Genomic DNA, 20,454 nt, shown 5'->3' with positions numbered 1-20,454 from the left:
GTAGTACCGACGGTGAATACTGTAGTTCCAACCGACGACTGACAGATAGTGGACAGGACAAAAATGCAGTGAAGAGATTTATGTTACCGACTTATGTTGATTGCCCTGTATAACAATTTTGATTCAGAAAGTTCAAATTTCTGTGCAGAGAACTCCGAGAAGTCGTCTAATAATACATAGGGTTATCTATTAGATGAGACGAGACAGAGATTTTCCAATAAAATTGAAATGGATTGGATTTGAGTTTAGTATCCCGTTCAGCAGCGAGGCTATATCAGACATGGAAGTACAGCTTAATGTGAAATCCTAATCACATGAGCTCCCACCGGGAATCAAACCTGGGTCTCCCACGTCAAAGGTACGTACGCTATCCACATACCTACGAGGAAGCTCTCCGAGACGAGATATCACTTTCACAACATATTTTCAAGACGAGACAGCTTCAAAGAGACAATGCCAAAACTATCCTTGGGTAATGCTAATTTGTAACAAAACTATTATTGAAGGATACGTTAATTGAACGATAGTTGATGGTCTTTTGTTGCAACTCAGAAATATATGCGGACACAATTGATGCGATCATAATTATCATAATTGCCAGCCTTCAACGTTCATCCAATATTATGAAAGGTGTTACAGTTCTCTCCTAACTGTATGCCTAACGTCAGGCGCGCAGCGAGAAATTTTTGTTGTGAGGGTTCCAATACCTCTACCTCTATGTAGTACTGAACTGGTATTAGTCTGCACCCGAAAAGACGATAAATAATTGTAAAATGCTTCCATTTATATTTTTAGAAAAAAAAAAGACAGAACTAGATTGTTTTTATAACAGAAATAGTACAGATGAAGCGACCTGTGAATCGGGAATAAATACCATTATTTTCATCATTTCATAACGATTTTCTGATTATATATTTTTATAATCATATTTTTATAACCATTGTTATATTTGTAAATGACACAAGAAGTTATGAAAGTCGTGCGAAAGCAGATAGAGCTTCTAATAGTATAAGTTGATACCCTTTTTTCAGTACGAGTTCCTGCAACCGTAATTAATCTTAAACTTGATTTGAGCTATATTTCTTCTGGATATATCAAAATGTGTTGTTGACGTAGGTTGTGAATATATTTAGCTTTATTTAACAATGCTGCCACATGGCTACTTCTTCCAAAGGGTGGAGTATTCACTCCTTTATATCTTTATTTGAAGTATTCATTTGCGGTCTGTTTATAATATTATAATATTTTCCTTTGTTACTTTAAGCAAATTGTGAAATCATTTCAACACGAACGGACAACGAATGATTATGATTTCACGATTTCGTAAAACTAATGATTAATAATCCAGTACAGAAATTCTCTCCTTAGTACAGAATTTCCTCCCTTGCATCTTGTCACCCTTTTGGAGAAATCAGTAGTTAATAAGCCGTTAGGCGAGATGGGAGAAATTGTATAATGGACATTGTTTACTACATCATAAAACTACTCATATTCTAAATTTATTCTTCTTACAAGGCAGGGTACCACGGTGTAACACTCCTATTTTGATAAGATTGCACAGACATAGATAATACCGAAGCAGAAGCGACACGTATTCTTTTATTTCGGCCAACAAGCGCATTGAAAGGGTCAAAAGGAGCATACAAGTGGGGTCAAAATTAGATTATGTGGAATATAGCGAGAACGAGAAGAGACATCGGAAAGGGTTAATTGTACGAAATACTACCCGTAGTCGACGCAAGGCAATGAAGTAGAACACACCCATGCGAAGAAAACAGAACATCCGGAAATGGACCAACCATGTGTACAACATTGTCACAATATGTTACGGAAGTGAGCGAAAAGGGTGGCAATGAGCAGGAAGAAAGAAGAAACGAAGACGGGTCTTTGAGTGCATATGTCGCCCGTATGCGAAAGAGACGCAGATTCATCTCAATGCATGAAGATGGGAGGACACCGAGGAAGGATGCAAATGCCGTTCGTATAGAAGCCAGCGAGACAGTACTGCGCAGTGTGTTGCATATATTGCGTGATGGAAATAAAAATGCATAGCACAGTAGAATGTAATAGTAGGTGGTCCACATAGTAAGATAAGCAACAGTAATATCAGTACCACGCATGAGTGTCAACATTACATAACTACAGAAATACTACACTACAAAAATACATGAGTACTAACATTTTTGCTTCTGTGTTATTACTACCTACATACAGTACATTTTCGTTTCTAACATCCATCTCATCCTCTTTCTCATTCCGCGATATATGCAACCCACTGCACAGTACTGTCGTGCTGGCTGTCTATATGAACGGCGTTTGCATTCTTCCAGTGTGTTCTCCCATTTTCGTGCATTGAGATAAATCTGCGTCTCTTTTGCATACAGGCGACGTATGCACCCAAAGCAAAAGCACGTATTTTTTGTTTTCGTTTATTTTTTCTTCCTGCTTATTGTCGCCTTTTTCGCTCATTACCGTAACACATTGTGAAAATATTGTACACGTGATTGGTTCATTTCCGGATGTTCTGCTTTCTGTGCATGGGTTTGTTCTATCTCATTGCCTTGCGTCAATTATGGGTAGTATTTCATACATAAAACCTTTTCCGATATATCTTCTCGTTCTCGATATATTTCACATAATCTAATTTTGACCCCACTTGTATGCCTCTATTTGACCCTTTCAATGCGCTTGTTGGCTGATATAAAAATACGTGCCGCTTCTTTTTCGATGTTCTCTATGTCTGTGCAATCTTATCACAACCGGCGTGTTACATCGGGGTGCCCTGCCTTGTTAGTATAAACCTTGATGTAGTAGACTGTGCCCATTATACAATTTCTTACATGTACAGGGCGAAACTATCAAAGAGATTTATGATTAAATGAATGTCACTGTATGAAGGGGTGTGTCTGTCCTATAGCAGTGCTCAGCAGTGAGAACAAACCAAGATGTCAACACTGTTTAGCTACTGATGATGACGCAATCGAAGAAGTTCAGCGTTTAATATGTTAGTTAACAGGAGGATGCAATGGATTAGAATGGATCATTCGAATTTAGCATCCGCAGTTTTTAAATTTTCTTGTGTATTAGTATTTGCTTTTCATATTTCTCACAGATTTACTTCTCATATTTTAGTGATTTTCTTTATATATCCGATATATAAAAGCAAAAGTGATATCTGAAAAGTTAATCAGAATAAACCAATGAAAATTGATTGTTCTGTGATGGATTTTGAATTTGAGGGTAGTCCACCAATACAATAACAATTACCACAACGAATAAACCATTATCTATTGATATCTATTATTAAGGTTACTGTGCCCACCCCCTTGTCCGAGCACTTCGCCTTTTCGCCACCAGATGCTCACTTTTTCATTTAGCAATCACTGCTAGTACCTCTACTGGGAAGAACTGAAAGATCGTACCGCTCAGTTTAAATGTGTCCAGGATATCCACAATTGAAGTGGGCGGGGAGAGGAATCCAACAGTTTTTTTTTTTCCTTCGTGCACCTGCAGTCAGTCAGCAAGCCGTGTTGTTCAGCCGCAGGGCAAAATCTCAACCATTGACGGGTAACAGAAATCTTTTCTTTTTGCAGGTAGGAATAGAGTTTTGTACGAAAAACGTGAATTAGGTTGCAAAGAGCGTCATTCGCATCGCGTTGACAAATTTTCTTTCGTCCGTTTATCACATGAAGCTCTTTTCTTTTTTTTTTTCGATTATTACCAGAATATGAGACAAAAAACCTAAATGGTTCTTTGTATACAGAAAACAAACAATACCAATATTTTCTTACATATCAGTATTATATGATTTTTTTTTCATGAAGTGTATGATGCTTGAAAAATGGACAGAATGAATTTTGATTTTTCTATTTGTCCCTATCCTTCTGAGTAGAGAGAATGCTGTGGCGCAACTAAAGGGCCTGCAGGGCCCGCAACATTGAGAGGCCCAGAACAGAAAGAGGCCCATTTCAGTTTCGAAGTTAAACTTTATAATGTTAGGATGTTAAAAATTATGTGATGTTTCAACTATATATCATTTTTACCTGTGAAGACGGTAACACCTGAGCGATTATTTAGTAAATTAAATGCCAACAAAACTTATACTGACCAGCGAAAACATTATGACCACTCGCTACTTTTTGAACGAAATCATCGGGCTGAGATAAGAGCTACAAGGCATATCACAACCGCGCGCCAAACACGACAAGAATCTCACTCGATTAGTCAGTGTGGTGCTTGTGCCTTGAATGGGGAAGGACGACGATATATCAGGGTGACTAAATGGCTGGGAGCTTTATTTTGGAAACAGCGCGACTTGTCGAGTTTTCGCGATCTGCAGTGCTTATGTATTTCAAAGATGGGAAAAGGACAGTGAAACCAGAATCGAACCAAACAACAAAAAGTGGGGCGACTACATCTCATTAAAAATGTCGTAGACTCTCGGGGTTGGTACAGAAGAATAGACGAAAACTATAGCACAATAATAATAATAATAATAATAATAATAATAATAATAATAATAATAATAATAATAATAATAATAATAATAATAATAATAATGTGCTTTTTTGCATATGAGCAAGTTGTGACTCACTGATAGAACATAGAAAGTCAAAACTTCTCTGTAAATTGTACGTGACTCATGGATGTGGATAGAGGGGGTCCGTTTAACATTTTTGCGGGGAGGCCCATTCGTCCTTACTTACGCTACTGAGAGGTAAGGTAAAATAATAACACCAATATATACATATATATAAACTCCTGGCGCAACAGTCCCTTGTGATCTGAGTCTGCAGCGGGCTTATGTTAGTGGTCAGCACAACTACACCCAACGTAGCCGGCTGTCTAGATTGAAGTCCGCTATCTTTTAGTTTCCCAACTTTTCTCTCGATGTTTGGTCAACACAGCAATGTTTGAGTGCCACACCGGGAATTAAACTCTGGACGACGCACACCGTATCACTTTCGCTAATCTTTTGGTAAAATTCAGGTTAGGGTGGTACTGAATTATTTTTGGAATATGCCATTTCTCATAAGGTAAAGTTCAAAAGTATTGTGACATAATTAAAAAGCTCATTATCAACCACGTATTCTTGCCTCTAATATCACTAAAAGTTTTCGAGATATGTGTCAAAAATGGTTGAAACACTTGAAGTTAGTTTAGTAACTTGAAGAAGATAGTGGCCTTATACATACACAATTGCTCCAATTTTTATTTTTATTCTTCTCTCTCGTAAAGAAATACAAAATCATAATTTCAACCATTTTGGTACATTTTTCATAATTTGAAAGGCGAACAGCCGGTTTCTTTCCTTACGTTTTGAACTTGGGATTTATATTCTTCTTGTCACTTATCGTGAAAGTCATATAATGACATAGGTCCCAAAGCTAGAATATATTATGCGACAGAGGTAATGACAATTTCATCTCTAAGATCTATTAAATTTGACATTTATTGAACGATAGCGGTTTTATAATACGAATAAATTTTTCGCAATAAGGTGCATATAGTGGTCGTAAGAAATGACAAAAGCTACCATTGACCTTTATAGTTTGACTAATGCTTTTTCGATCATGGTCTTCCCCTTAAATTTTGTAAAGGACAATATCATTTTAATTATCTTGGCCTAATTTCCTAAAGCCTCTCATTCGTACGCTAAAAGAAAAATTTCTATTTTTTATGTATAAGAATTCAGGGAATGCAAATTTATTCAAAATTCGTTTACAATTAAAGTCGGCTAAACAGATATTCCTTTGAGATTTCTGTATTTTGAAAACAAATTCACGATTTCAGTTCTTTGTCTTTACTTGTTTCCATGTTTTTTTTTTTTTTTTTTATATATCAATACTGTATGATCAATTCCAAGAATTATTTTAGTTCCCCGGTACATCCATTTATAACAAGCTCCAAATACTGCTACAATTTTAATGTGGTTTCAGGAGAATCTGCATATCTCATCCTTTTGTTACTCTCTATATATTCATCTACTATGTAAACAAACATCAGTGAAAGAAAGAGGCTGAGAGCTAACACGTGCTCCGTGAGGAACGTTGTCATTCCTTTTACTGACATATCTAGAGAGTCTAGTGTTGCCACGAGACAAGACGAGATTTCTGGCTGTGTCGTCTCGTCTCATATCGAATGGTTCTGTCTCGTCTCGTTGCAACACCAGAAAGGCTGAGGCCCACAAAAAGAGCTGTTATACCAAGTGGTTAAAATTACAACTTTTAACCAAGTTTTGTTTGGTAGCACAACACACAACACGACTGCAATCTTCCAGCAACGGCAGCTTAGATTCGACTGAACCAGTAATTACTTCGATAGGAACATTTGTCAATACCGTCAGTACAGTCGAAAGGCAAGATTTCCCCATTTATTCTGATATCCTTTTTTCAGAACCCCTGGCGCCACTTCAACAAATAAGGAGGCCTATGTAACTTTCCCATTTAAAAAATGGTTTAGCTTCGAATAACATCATAAAACAATAAAAAAGATAAATTTTGTTGTCAAATCAGCATCTTTTCAAAACTCAGTATCGAGAAAGGCTGACACGTTTCTGTCTTGGTTCGGAACGAGAAAGACAATGAAACAATAGTTAGTTACTGATAAAATTGCCACTTCTACTTGTACTTCTATAACAGGATTTTTATACGTAGATATCTCCACCAGCCCCCGGAATAAAATCTTCTGAAACACTTATCTCAATGAACGCTTTAAATTTGTATTTGAATCTAGAGCACTATCACAAAATAATTAAACTTGAATCGATTGAAAAATGGAAGTGAAAGCTGTTTGTAAGAATCATTTTTAAAAAATTCTTTAGGTATTCCCTGTTCTTTGTAGGATTTGAAACATTGAATCATTTGGATCATTTGAAATAATAAAAGATGGTATACATTTCGAAGGCAAATAATTTATTCCGGGTTAATAAATTTTTAAGCAAATTCAGAAACTGTGTTTGTATTTTTCGAGACACGAGACGAGACATTTCACAAAAAGTTTCGTATTGTATCGTGTCTCGCTTCAAAGAGTCGAGTCCCGTCTCGTTGGAACACTAAGAGAGTCTTACGCATTCTCTTTCCAAGAAAGTGAAACTTGAAAAGCACATTCAGTCAATTGTTATCATAGAATATACTATGGGCATAGTCACTGATGTGTAGAAGGTGACACAGGCGGAATTTGTTCTTATGGAGCCCTTGGCGAGTTGGAGCCGTGGGGCTCTATTATTTGGATTGGAAACATTGGTTCAAAAATATTTTACATTTAGCATACATATATACACACATATATATATACATACACACACACACACACACACACACACACACACACACACACACACACGTACATGTGTGTTACATATACTTTAATTAATGTGTGGACCTGCGGACAAGGTATAGTTCGCCCGCCCAAAAAAACGCCTCTGGGGGGTGGGTTCGAAGCGCACTCCTGAAACATAGAATTATGCTAATCGTAATTTTCTGAGATAGACTACCCCCCGAGGAATAAGTAAATAAATAAATAAATAAAAATAGTTTCGTAATGTTTATCTTCCGTATACGAGTAATTGAAAAATTTTAGTGTCTCAACAATGAGAGCTGTATACAGGTGATTCTGGCCCAAATTTTCGGCTCTCTCCCCCACGGTTGTTTTAAGAATTTTTATCTATTATCTACTCCCTTGGAGTAACTGTTGCTCTGTATTTTCATGGGCTTGCAACCGTCAGAATGAATATCCTGGCTGCTTTCCCAGCTACCCATTCAGCATGCAATAGATACATGCAATAACAATCAAATCCCACACAAACTACTCTACCCATCAAATATTTTAACATGGAAAATTCTTTTACGCAACGTATTTCGTTTGTTTAAAATGGAATAGACCTAAATACAACTTTTTTTTTAATGTTCTTCTGGAAATTCGATAGCGAGATCGCTCACATCAAAAAATGAGATAATTAGTGCTCTGACAATCTGGTAGAAATACAACATGCCATATATACACATTACTGTGATTACATTGCTATTTATTCAATGATTATTTTGCTTAGAGCTTTCTTACTCTCCAGGGTACTCTTCAAGGGTATATAATTACTCTTCACGTATGTCGCGAAAAAATATTCAGCTTGCAAATTTATTTCGAGAACTTATCATTCCCTAATACATGTTTATTCTCTGAATTTGTACGTACAGCCGACAAACTTACATAGAATCTCAACAGAGTTCAAATGTGAGGTGTCTGCTGGGAAGCACAGGTCAGTTGTATGGGAGGGGCTTTTAGAGTGCAATTCTAGGAACACTGTGGGCTTTTAGAGTGTAATTCTAGGAACGCTGTAGGGGGCCATCCCGCTCCACCTGAGACAAAAAAAATCTGGAGGCACACAACTAGTTCACACTGGCTATAAACAAGTTCTGGCGCAACAAAGTTCTGAATGATATATATATATATATATATATATATATATATATATATATATATATATATATATATATATATATATATATATATATATATATACTATTCCATTTTCCGAACAATAACATTTACCGATGACCTGTTAGCCCCTCCACCACAGCCACCATGAAAACAAATTCAATCGGAATTTGTCCAGCTCGTTTGATCACGAATAATTATCGTTTGATCCCAACGCATACTGATGTATTACACACAATTTGGCTAGAGCTTGTTAGCCCTTGATAATCGACATGTATCATTCCACAGATATTTCAATCGTAAATAGGTAAGCAAAGTTTGCTTAGTTTCTGGTAGCAAGTATGGAAAATAGTTTACTGTTTATTTAAAAATGGAGGCCTCCAACAATGAAACTAACAACAATATGAGAAATCGACATGTACCACTCTATATATCTGAATTGTAAATATGACAAGTTTGGTCAGCTTGTGGTAAAAAGTATGGAAAATAAAGTGAATCGTTTATTTAACAATGGTAGTCTCCAACAACGTAATTAAAACAATATGTGAAATCGACATGAACCATAGGATAGATATTTCAATCTTACATAGGTACGCAAAGTTTGGTCAGTTTCTGGTAGAAAGTATGACAGATAAAGTTTATTGTTTATTTAACAATGGTGGCCTCTAACAATGCAACTAACAACAACAAGTGAAATCGACAAGTACCATTTCATAGATATCTAAATCGTAAAGGAGTGTGCTAAGCTTGGTTAATCTGTGGTAAAAAGTATGGCAGATAAAGTTGATTGTTTATTTAACAATGGAGAAATCCAACAATTATTTATTAAACAATTGTGGCCTTAAACGATAAAACTAACAATAATATGTGAAATCGACAAGTACCATTCCCTAGATATCTCAGTGGTAATCCGATTGGTGTGCCAAGTTTGGTCAGTTTTTGGTACAAAATATAGCAAATAAAGTTGATTCTTTATTTAACAATGGTGGCCTCCAACAATGAAACTAAGAACAATATGTGAAATCAAAACGTACTATTTCCTACATATTTCAATCTTAAATGGGTGTGCAAAGTTTGGTTAGTCTGTGGTAGAAAGTATGGCAGATAAAGTTGATCGTTTATTTCACAATGTAGAAATCCAAGGATTGTGTATTTAACAATGGTGGTCTTCAACAATGAAGCTAACAACAATATGAGAAATCGACACATATCTTTCCCTAGATATTTCAATCTTAAATGAGTGTGTAAGGTTTGGTCAGTTTCTGCTAGAAAGTATGGCATATAAAGTTGATTCTTTATTTAATAATGGTGGCCTCTAACAATGAAATTAACAACAATAAGTGAAATCGACACATACTGTTCCATAGATGTCTCAATTGTAAATGAGTGCGCCAAATTTTGTTAGTTGTGGTAGAAAGAGTGTAAGATAAAGTTGATTGTTTAGGTAACAATTTAGAAATTCAACGATTGTTTATTTAACAATGGTGGCCTTCAACAATGAAAGAACAACAATATGTGAAATCGACACATACCATTCCACAGATATCTCAATCGTTCATGAGTGTGCAAAGTTTGCTTAGTTTGTGGTAGAAAGTATGGCAGATAAAGTTGATCGTTTATTTAACAATGGAGAAATCCAACGAATGTTAATTTAACAATGGTGATATTTACAATGAAACTAACAACAATATGAGAAATCGACACATATGTTTCCCTAGATATTTCAATCTTAAATGTGTGTGCAAGGTTTGGCCAATTTCTGGTAGAAAGTATGGCACATATAGTTGATTGTTCAAACAAACCTGGCCTCTAACAATGAAACTAACAACAATAAGTAAAATCGACACGTACCATTCCATAGATATCTCAATCCTAAATGAGTGTGCCAAGTTTGGTTAGTTTGTGGTTGAAAGTGTGGCAGATAAAGTTGATTGTTTATTTAACCATGGGGAAATCCAACGATTGTTTATTTAATATTGGTGGCCTCGAACAATGAAACTAAAAACAATATGTGAAATCGACTAGTAGATATCTCTGTGCAAATCCGATGGGTGTGCCAAATTTGGTCAGTTTGTTTTAGAAAGTATGGCAGATAAAGTTGATTGTTTATTTAAGAATAGTGGCCTTCAACAATGAAACTAACAACAATATGTGGAATTCACACGTACCATTCCCTAGATACTGCAATCTTAAATGGGTGTGCAAAGTTTCTTCATTTTCTCGTAGAAAGTACGAAAGATAAAGTTGATTGTTTACTTAACAACGGTGGCCTTCAACAATGAAACTAACAACAATATGTGAAATCGGCACGAACCATTCCATTGATATCTCAATCGTAAATGAGTGTGCCACGTTTGGTTGTTTCTGGTAGAAAATATGGCAGACAAAAGTTGACTGTATACTTAACACTGGAGAAATCGAACGATTCTGTATTTAAAAATGGTGGCCATCAATCATGAACCTAACAACAACATGTGAAATCGACACATAGCATTCCGTAGATATTTCAACTTTCAAGGGGTATGCAAAATTTGGTCAGTTTCTGGTAGAAAGTATGGCAGATATAGTTAATTGTTTATTTAAAAATGGCGGTCTCTAACAATAAAACTAACAACAATAAATGAAATCGACACGTACCATTCCATAGATATCTCAATCGTAAATAAGTATGCCACGTTTGGTTAGTTTGTAGTATAAAGTATGGCAGATAAAGTTGATAGTTTATTTAATAATGGAGAAATTCAACGATTGTTTTAAAATGGTGGCCTCGAACAGTGAAACTAACAACATGTGAAATCGATTGGTACCATTCAGTAGATATCTCTGTGGTAATCCGATGGGTGTGCCAAATTTTATCAGTTTGTGTTAGAAAGTGTGTTAGATAAAGTTGACTGTTTACTTAACAATGTAGGCCTTCAGTAATGAAACTAACAAGAATATGTGGAATCGACACGTACTATTCTTTAGATATCTTAATCTTAAATGGATGTATAAAGTTTGGTCAGTTTGTGGTAAAAAGTACGGCAGAAAAAGTTGATTCTTTACTTAAAATTGTGTCCTCTAACAATGAAACTAACAACAATATGTGAAATCGACCCATACCATTCCATAGATATCTCAATCGTAAATGATTGTGCAAGTTTGGTTAGTTTGTGGAAGAAAGTGTGGCAGAAAAACTTGATTGTTTATTTAACAATGGTGGCATCTAACAATGAAAGAACAATATGTGAAATCGACACGTACCATTCCCTAAATATTTCAATCTTAAATGCGTGTGCAAAGTTTGGATAGTTTCTGGTAGAACGTGTGGCAGACAAAGTTGATTGTTTTTTTAAAAATGGTGGCCTCTAAGAATGAAAGTAACAACAATAAGTGAAATCGGCACGTACCGTTCCATCAACATCTCAATCGTAAATGATTGTGCAAGTTTGGTTAGTTTGTGGTAGAAAATATGGCAGATAAAGTTGATTGTTGTTTAATAATAAAGAAATCCAACGATTTGTATTTAACAATAGTGTCTTACAACAATGAAACTAACAACAATATGTGAAATCGACACTTAGCATTCCGTAGATATTTCAACTTTAAATGGGTGTGCAAAGTTTGGTCAGTTTCTGGTAGAACGTATGGCCATTAATGTTGATTGTTTGTTTAACAATGGTGGCCTCTAACAATGAAACAAACAACAATATGTGAAATCGACCCATACCATTCCATAGATATCTTAATCTTAAATGATTCTGCAAATTTTGGTTAGTTTGTGGTAGAAAGTGTGGCAGAAAAACTTGATTGTTTATTTAACAATGGTGGCATCTAATAATGAAAGAACAACAATATGTGAAATCGACACGTACCATTCCCTAGATACTTCAATCTTAAATGCGTGTGCAAAGTTTGGTCAGTTTCTGGTAGAAAGTGTGGCAGATAAAGTTGATTGTTTTGTAAAAATGGTGGCCTCTAAGAATGAAAGTAACAACAATAAGTGAAATCGGCACGTATCGTTCCATCGACATCTCAATCGTAAATGATTGTGCAAGTTTGGTCAGTTTGTGGTAGAAAGTATGGCAGATAAAGTTGATTGTTTATTTAATAATGGAGAAATCCAACGATTGTTTAACAATGGCGGCCTCGAAGAATGAAGCTAACAACAATATGAGAAATTGATTGGTACCATTCAGTATATATCTCTGTGGTAATCCGATGGGTGCGCCAAGTTTGGTCAGTTTGTGTTAGAAAGTATGGCAGATGAAGATGATCGTTTATTTAACAATGTAGAAATCCAACGCTTGTGTATTTAACAATGATGGTCTTGAATAATGAAACTAACAACAATATGAGAAACCGACACATATCTTTCTCTAGATATTTCAATCTTAAATGAGTGTGCAAGGTTTTGTCAGTTTCTGGTAGAAAGTGTGGCAGATAAAGTTGATTCTTTATTTAACAATGATGTTCTCTAACAATGAAACTAACAACAATAAGTGAAATAGACACGTACGGTTCCATAGATGTCTCAATTGTAAATGAGTATGCCAAGTTTGGTTAGTTTGTAGTATAAAGTATGGCAGATAAAGTTAATTGATTATTTAACAATGGAAAAATCCAGCAATTGTTTGTTTAACAATGGTTTCCTCGAACAATGAAACCTGTCGAACATTCGACAGGTACTATTCGCTAGATGTATCTGTGCTAATCGGATGGGTGTGCCAAGTTTGGTCAGTTTGTTTTAGAAAGTGTGGCACATAAAGTTGATTGTTTATTTAACAATGGTGGTCTTCAACAATGAAACTAACAACAATATGTGAAATCGACACGTACCATTCCCTAGATATTTCAATCTTAAATGGGTGTGTAAAGTTTGGTCAGTTTCTGGTGAAAAGTACGGCAGATAAAGTTGATTGTTTACTTAACAATGGTTGCCTCTAACAATGAAACTAATAACAATAAGTGAAATCGACACGTACCATTCCCTAGATTTTGTAACGTCCATTAACCAGATTATATCCGTTTTTGCTTAATTTTTGAATTGTTCATTTTATATTTGATTGTTTTAATTTTATTAGTTGCATATGTTAACATTGGTGACGGTGGCGCCATCTACCGTTTTAGACACAAACTATTTGGACGTAATGAATAACCTTAAGATATTACATTATCTGGCCTAAAGGGGGACGTGATTGAGCTGGATAGTTGAAACTTCGAATGTAATATTTACATTTGTAGGGAGCTAAATCGTACAGCGTTTTTGACACAGACCTTTTACATTAAGAGAGACAACATTCAAAATGATGAATTCCAGTGAAACTCGAAGAGCGATCAGTTTCTTACATCCACAGGGTAAAACTATGAAGCAGATTTATGGTTAAGTAAAAGGTAGCTAAAGGATAAGTACCTGTTCTATGGCAGTGTTAAAACTTGGAAGAGTCTTTAAGTATGAATTCAGAAGCAATGAGAACAAAGAAACTGACATTCGGTGTTTAAGTACGACAGCGACGCAATTGAAAAAGTGCAGCATCTAATACATATGTTTCTTAACAAGAGGATGTAATGGATAAGATTGACTTAGGTTAGACTCATTTTCGACCAATAACGATTGTTTTACAAAAAGAAAACTAGGGGCCTATTTCTGAATTCTACTAGTCCAATACTTCACAAGCTACAATCTACGAGTCTGAGTACCACAAGTTCTTGTAATTTCTGTTTCTCAAAAGTTTTACAAGATCTTGTGAACAGGATAGTTTTGTCACTAGTCACGTATCAAATCTACAAGCTAGCTGACAATACGCAAAAAAAAAAAAAAAAAAAAGTAATGTGTGAAATGCTGTGACTATTTTCAGTAATTCTTCAGAAATAATGGCAACAGAATTGAAATTAAATATTTTTAAAGTGAGAATCAAAAGATATTTAGTTTGTTAGTAATTTGAAACTAAAAGATAACGTAAATGAATGTACGACAATATTGCAAGCGTGCCAGGCCCATGAACTCGTTGGAGCACACGAAAATTATTCATATGTCCGCTACATTAATAAAGATTAACACCATTATCTTGCACACGCAGATAATACATAGTAATACTACAGTTATTTTTCATAGCATGCAAATAAGAAATAATATAAAATATTTTAACTAATCTCCTTAGATTGAATTCCAATTACTTCGCTACATCAAAGAACACGCAGTAAGAAGTTTTGCGAAAACCGATACGAAATGACGTTGCAAGTCTTTTGAACTATTGTTTGTCACAATTCGAAGTGGGAAGAAACTGACCGACAGGACCCATGTATGTGCTGGCTACGGTATGAAATAAAATGTCTAGGCTATTGCGAGGGAGCAGAAGTTAAAACTTGGTCTAAACATGATCTAAAAATATATAGATGACCTATAAAATGCCCTTAAAATATGAAAAAATGACCTAAAAATTATGAAAATGACCATTAAATATGTAACTGTAACTTTAAACAACAAACATACCAAATGACGGGGATCGTGTCAGCGATATCAGAAAAATAAGAGAGCTTCTTCAGTTGAAACACAGTACGTAAGTTTTAAAATGAAAATAAGCAAATAAAATATAAATTTAAACATTTTAATAACTTAGATAAATACAGCAAATTATTCAGCGTAAAATGTATTTATTTCCCGTATCTCGGTCTATTATGTAGCATGGTGTGTCCTTGAGCTGCAAAGTTAAAGAAATAATGCCTCCACGTAAACCGTGTAATTATTGTTTACAACTAACAAATTGCATATGAAAAATCGGAAAGTGAAAATCAGGGACACAATCGGGGAAGGGAAACTCTTTGTGCCAAAATACAGACCGTCGAAAAACAAATAACAAAAACGTCAGAAATGATTTTTAAAATATTACATACACACAAATTAATTTTGGAAATGTTTAATGAAAATGAAAACTTCAAATTTTTCCGCTTAGATACATGAACCGCTGCAGAAAGCAAACATGTCCACCTTTCGTAATGTTGCAGGAGAGGCACAAAGAAAGGAAAAAAAAAAAAAAAAAAAGAAAACTATCTATACGATATTTCCATAAGAATATGTATTTTTCCTTTAATGATAGAAGTATGCGTGGTTAAAATGCACATGCAAAATTTGAGTATGACGTAAGGGGATGGAGGGGGCACTATTTTGTGTTTTGGACATGTTTCCTTTCTGCAATAAATGAATTGTTCAAACGAATTGTGGATTGACTTGATTAAAGGAAAACGACAATGAAATTGATAAACATCCTCTATTTTAAGAAACCTTAACTGTTAAACATTTCTGAATAATATGTAAGTTGTGGAACTACAAATTAATCAGTCACCTTTGTCATCAGAACGTGTTTTCGTTATGATGGGCCAGGATGCTATTGAATTCCAAAATAGCATCTTTTCTGAGACTTTTTTTTTATGTCTTCCGTTTTCTTGTTTATGGACAGGACAGAGTTGTAGGTTTGTCTGGAAGGCAGGTCAAAGTGTTTAGAAGAGTTCTTCAGCCTAAAAGGATCCACTATCAAGCCATCAATATTCAAGTTACACTGAACACTATGTGGAGTTGGAGGTGAGAAGTACATCTCATGGTATTTTGAAATGCTGAAAGTCGTTGTTAGATGTTTGGGGACATTTTTGCCATAAGAGTCATCTCTCAGACACGTCATAAGAGTCATCTCTAAAATTCAGGCAACCAGGAACTGTAGTCAATGAAATCAGTCGCTTTCATTTGAACAATGGAAAACTTGTTTGAGATGGTCGAGAAAGATTTATCAGCTCAACAACGTCATCCATTGTGTAGTATCTTTCTTCCTTCCTCAGCTTCTTCCGTATTATCCAGAAATCCCTATCATTGAGCATGAAGGAGTGACTTCTAACGGGGAAACTACCAAGTCTCATTTACCGCAGATAAGGAACTCGTCCGGGACAAGTTTCCTTCCTGAGGTAAACGGAAAATTGAAGGCATCGCGATGCACATTGTTATTGAGCGGACAAGTATCATTCGGTGCTGAACGATCCATTGACCTATTACAAACTATTATCGTCACAAAAAAAGAAATGTGTAAATGTTGGACATGTTTGCTTTCTGCAGTAAGCTTTTTACATATGGTTACAGTACACCACCATTGTCTTCAGGGGCGAATCCAGAGGGGAGGGTGATCGGGGCAATCGCTCCCCCAGAAGAGGAAACTTTCTTATTTTATATATAAATATCACCCATCCCAGAGTTTGGCGCTCTTAAAAGTAGCTCTAAGTAGCAGTATTACAACCCACCGTCCCTCCCAGAAGTCCGTCCTGGATCCGCCCCTGATTGTCTTGACAACATAGAAACAAAGACTAAAGTCTGTGGTTCAGATCCCCTTTCGTTTAATTGTAAATTGTCATCTTATGTGAAAATATGTTTACCTCGGTGCAAAGGCTCGATAATATTAACCAAAATCAAAAGAATCACAAATAATAATAACAAATTACCCAAACATACGAAAAATTACGAAAAATCCTACCGAAACAGGAAAAATGACAAAAAAAAAAGTCCTAAAATTCGAAAAAATGAAACAGTGAAACGCTGAAAATTGGTAAAACATTTTTAAAATGCACTTTAAAATTCAATTTTTTGTTTCAAAAAGAAGTGTAATATTATGAGGATTTTATGGGCATTGTATCCGCAATACCAGAAAAAAGATGACATTTCATTATCTTCGTTCCCCTAGATATTACGCTTTAAAATAACTTCTAATTTATATACCTAACGGACCACTACGAAGCGCAAATTTTCATATAGTACTTTGCTTTTATTACGAAACTTGATTAAAAAAAAAAGAAAAGAACAGAACGAAATCAAGAGATATGTTAGCGTGACGGATAAGCTAAATTTGCATGTTGTTATTGTTCCAACAAAAACTGTTCTATGTATATGAATTTACAAGAACGCACGATGTAACAAGCAGGAGTGATTTAAGTAATGAAAAAAAGACGATAAGCATTCATAAATATGCAATTGAGTCTGGACTTACGTAACTGAAACGCTATTCAAGGCAAAACACAATGAAAAGCAAAAGTTTCATTGTGTATAGCATATATTGAGGCACATTACTAAAGAGCTCAGTGGAATGCTTTAGCTAATAACTATTTAAGAAAATGTGGAAATTCGTATCAAGTATTTATTTAAGTTAATTTCTACTTAAAACACAAACTAAAACCAACTTAAGTTTTGTTGTAGGTCTAGTTTTGTCTGAGTATTCAAATCTGAGAGCCGTAGGTAGGCGGGACCACTACACCAATAAATCAGGGATAGGATGAAGGAAACGTTTCTATCCTCCTGAGTTATTATTTAAAAGTTCATTTGTTCATATGTTCATATCGTAATATTACCATGCGGAAACCTTCTCGGATAATACACATGGTGTATTGGGGATCTCGAAGTGAGGGTATAAAGCAGGGTTGTCATTTGGGGAGGGCAGGAGGGAGCAATTGACCCCTTAAGTTTGAGAAACACATGTTTTTTAATAAATACTAATACACTAACAAATAACTTGAAACTCTTATGTAGATGAACATTCTTGCCCCTCCTAGCAAAATCTGAAATGTCGCTCCACTGGTATAAAGTTGTAAGTACCAAGTAAAAATAGTACGTATTAATTGATAAAGTAGGTGAATGATAAATTTTATGGAACATAAGATATTTTCCGATTAATGAAGAAATAAGATATATTGGATGAAATACCGTATATTAATTCCTTGTCATAGTTGCATACATAAAATTGAAAAAAAAATCGATCGAATTATGTCAAGATCTCTTCGAGATAGAATGTCATAACATTGGATAAAGAACACTAATTATCAATATACTTTATTTTTCATTACAAGTTTACCAGACCAAATTATCATCACAGATAATCTGAATTCTTCAGCCTTGTAGGCAGATATCAAGTTGATATGTTTATATAAGGATTGTGTAGATTATTTGTCTTTTTATATTTCTTTATCTTGGAATGTAGACACTCCCAAGTTTGGCCACGCCAATGGTAAATAGGCTTACATTTTAAACCCAGTTCTGGTCTGAATTCAAATAATAATAATAATAATAATAATAATAATAATAATAATAATAATAATAATAATAATAATAATAATAATAATAATAATAATAATAATAATAATAATAAATTTAATTTTCCACAGCTCAAATATTCCATATATTCCCGGAAATCAGCAAAACAGAATAATAAATTTCGTCACAGTTAGTTAACATTGATTTCTTACACTTGAGAGAACTTGCATCTTCAGTTAGCAAGGTTTTGAATTGGTATTACTAAAACGACAAAGAAGAAAATAAAGACAAGGGTGTTTAGAACTGAAACTAGAAGGGTGAGTCTAGATTTTGAAAAATAATATATAGGCTATATATATATTTGAAAAAAGATAGACCTACCTCTTGCAGGTGATCCAATCAGATTGTAATTTCACAATTTTAACACTAGTCACCAAAAAATAACTTCTTAAGAAAGTAAACTAAAAACTAAACTACGATTTTTCTTATTTTAATTTCAGAATCACTACGGTAAAAACAGTTATCGACGCGCAACGCCATTCCGCAAAATGGTTTCACCTTCTACACAACAAGGAAGAATTATTAAGACTGCAAGTGAAGAAAAATGTTTTCACTATGCGTAAACAGCTGGTGGCGCAAGCTCTGCAAAAGCCTTTCACTTGCGGGAATGCCGTTTGTTTGTTGCCGAAGCAAAGGCATGGACGTAAGTAACCTCTTGTGCTCTGTAAAGGCCAACATACACTAGCGTATTTTCAGCGCGCATTTTCGGTCCGTAAAATGATGTCGTAAATTTCGGTCCGTAAGTTGGCCCATACACCTAGCGTAAAAATAGGCGCGTAAAAGAAGAAGAAAAAGAAGCGGTCAGTTTTCGCTCTTCCTTTTGCCTGTTGTTTCAGCACGCGGTCGTTTTCCAGTTTGCTCAAGTTGTTTGAACAGGACAGATCTATGTTTTAAATGCAGGTCCTATAAAGATTATGCTATTAAGGAAACGAATAAAAAGAAAGAACAAAACAATAGAAATATTTGGACTAGCAAGTGATATTCAATGTAGGAGTACTTTTTATTTCTTTTCATAGTATCGGAATGTGAAAATTCCCATAGAATGTTTTAACAAAGTTAAATCAGACAGATTTTAAAAAGAAAGAAAGAAAGAAAGAAAGAAAGAAAAACAAAAGCTAAATCCACGATTTTGCGAAAGCAGTAATTCAATTTAATAAATTTTCTCACTAAATTTGTTAGATTTCTCGAATAAATAAATAAATAAATCTACCCTCTGTGGCGTAACATATCTCATGGAACCAGGGCCTACCATCCAGCTTGTGCCACTCATGCCTTTAGGGCAGGGTGCGAATCCCGGGGCGGAATTTCCTTCTATTTTGTTTTAATCCCTTCCAAAAGCAACAAATTGAAACATTGGTCCCTCACAAAGCAATCAACTATCTCCTGTTAGGAACTATTTTATCCCCCTTCAAATATACACAACCTAATTCGCGCACTGCTATTGGGTGATATATGCTCAGCACATCTGCTGCTCTTGTAGAATCTAGTCCTTAATGAAAGGGTCAACAAAAAGAAAGAAAGTCAACCGTCTCCAAGTACAAACAAACCAAGTTTTAATTTCGAAGTGTGACTTGAGAAGCTATTTAAAAGTTACAAAGAATATCTAGAATAATTAAAATTTTATATTTAGAAAACGAATTAACACTTAATCTGGGATATAACATAACCAAATGAAAACAATATCAATTGTATTGTTGTACTTTACTAATATGAAATGCGGCAATTAATTCACTCTCCTGTTTTCTTTCACAATCTTTGAAGCATAGCATTTGTTCTAACAGTGACGATGTTAATGCACCATGCTACATTACATTGGATAGTACATTTGCTCATAATAAGAAGCTTTTGGAAGTTAAAATATCTTTTTAATACAACTAATTTTTAAATATATAAGTCCTTGTGTTATCCCTTATCCATTTAGC

The 20,454-nt window shown here is 34.8% G+C and overlaps 1 protein-coding gene across 1 annotated transcript in view; it reads right to left on the bottom strand.

Moving 5' to 3' along the window:
- LOC145692692 (uncharacterized) overlaps positions 1–19,006 on the bottom strand; it is a 180,533-nt gene extending 161,527 nt beyond the window's left edge. The window contains exon 1 of the mRNA XM_081768104.1: positions 18,854–19,006. The gene's annotated coding sequence lies outside the window, so the exon portion shown is untranslated. The remainder of the gene's footprint in view (positions 1–18,853) is intronic.
- Between the last annotated feature and the right edge of the window lie 1,448 nt (positions 19,007–20,454).

The sequence above is a fragment of the Thermobia domestica genome, chromosome 1, assembly GCF_964235325.1.
Source record: "Thermobia domestica chromosome 1, izTheDome1.hap1.1, whole genome shotgun sequence".
NCBI lineage: Eukaryota > Metazoa > Arthropoda > Insecta > Zygentoma > Lepismatidae > Thermobia > Thermobia domestica.
The sequence above is the reverse complement of the archived record's forward strand: the minus strand, read 5'-3'. Positions and strand labels throughout refer to the sequence as shown.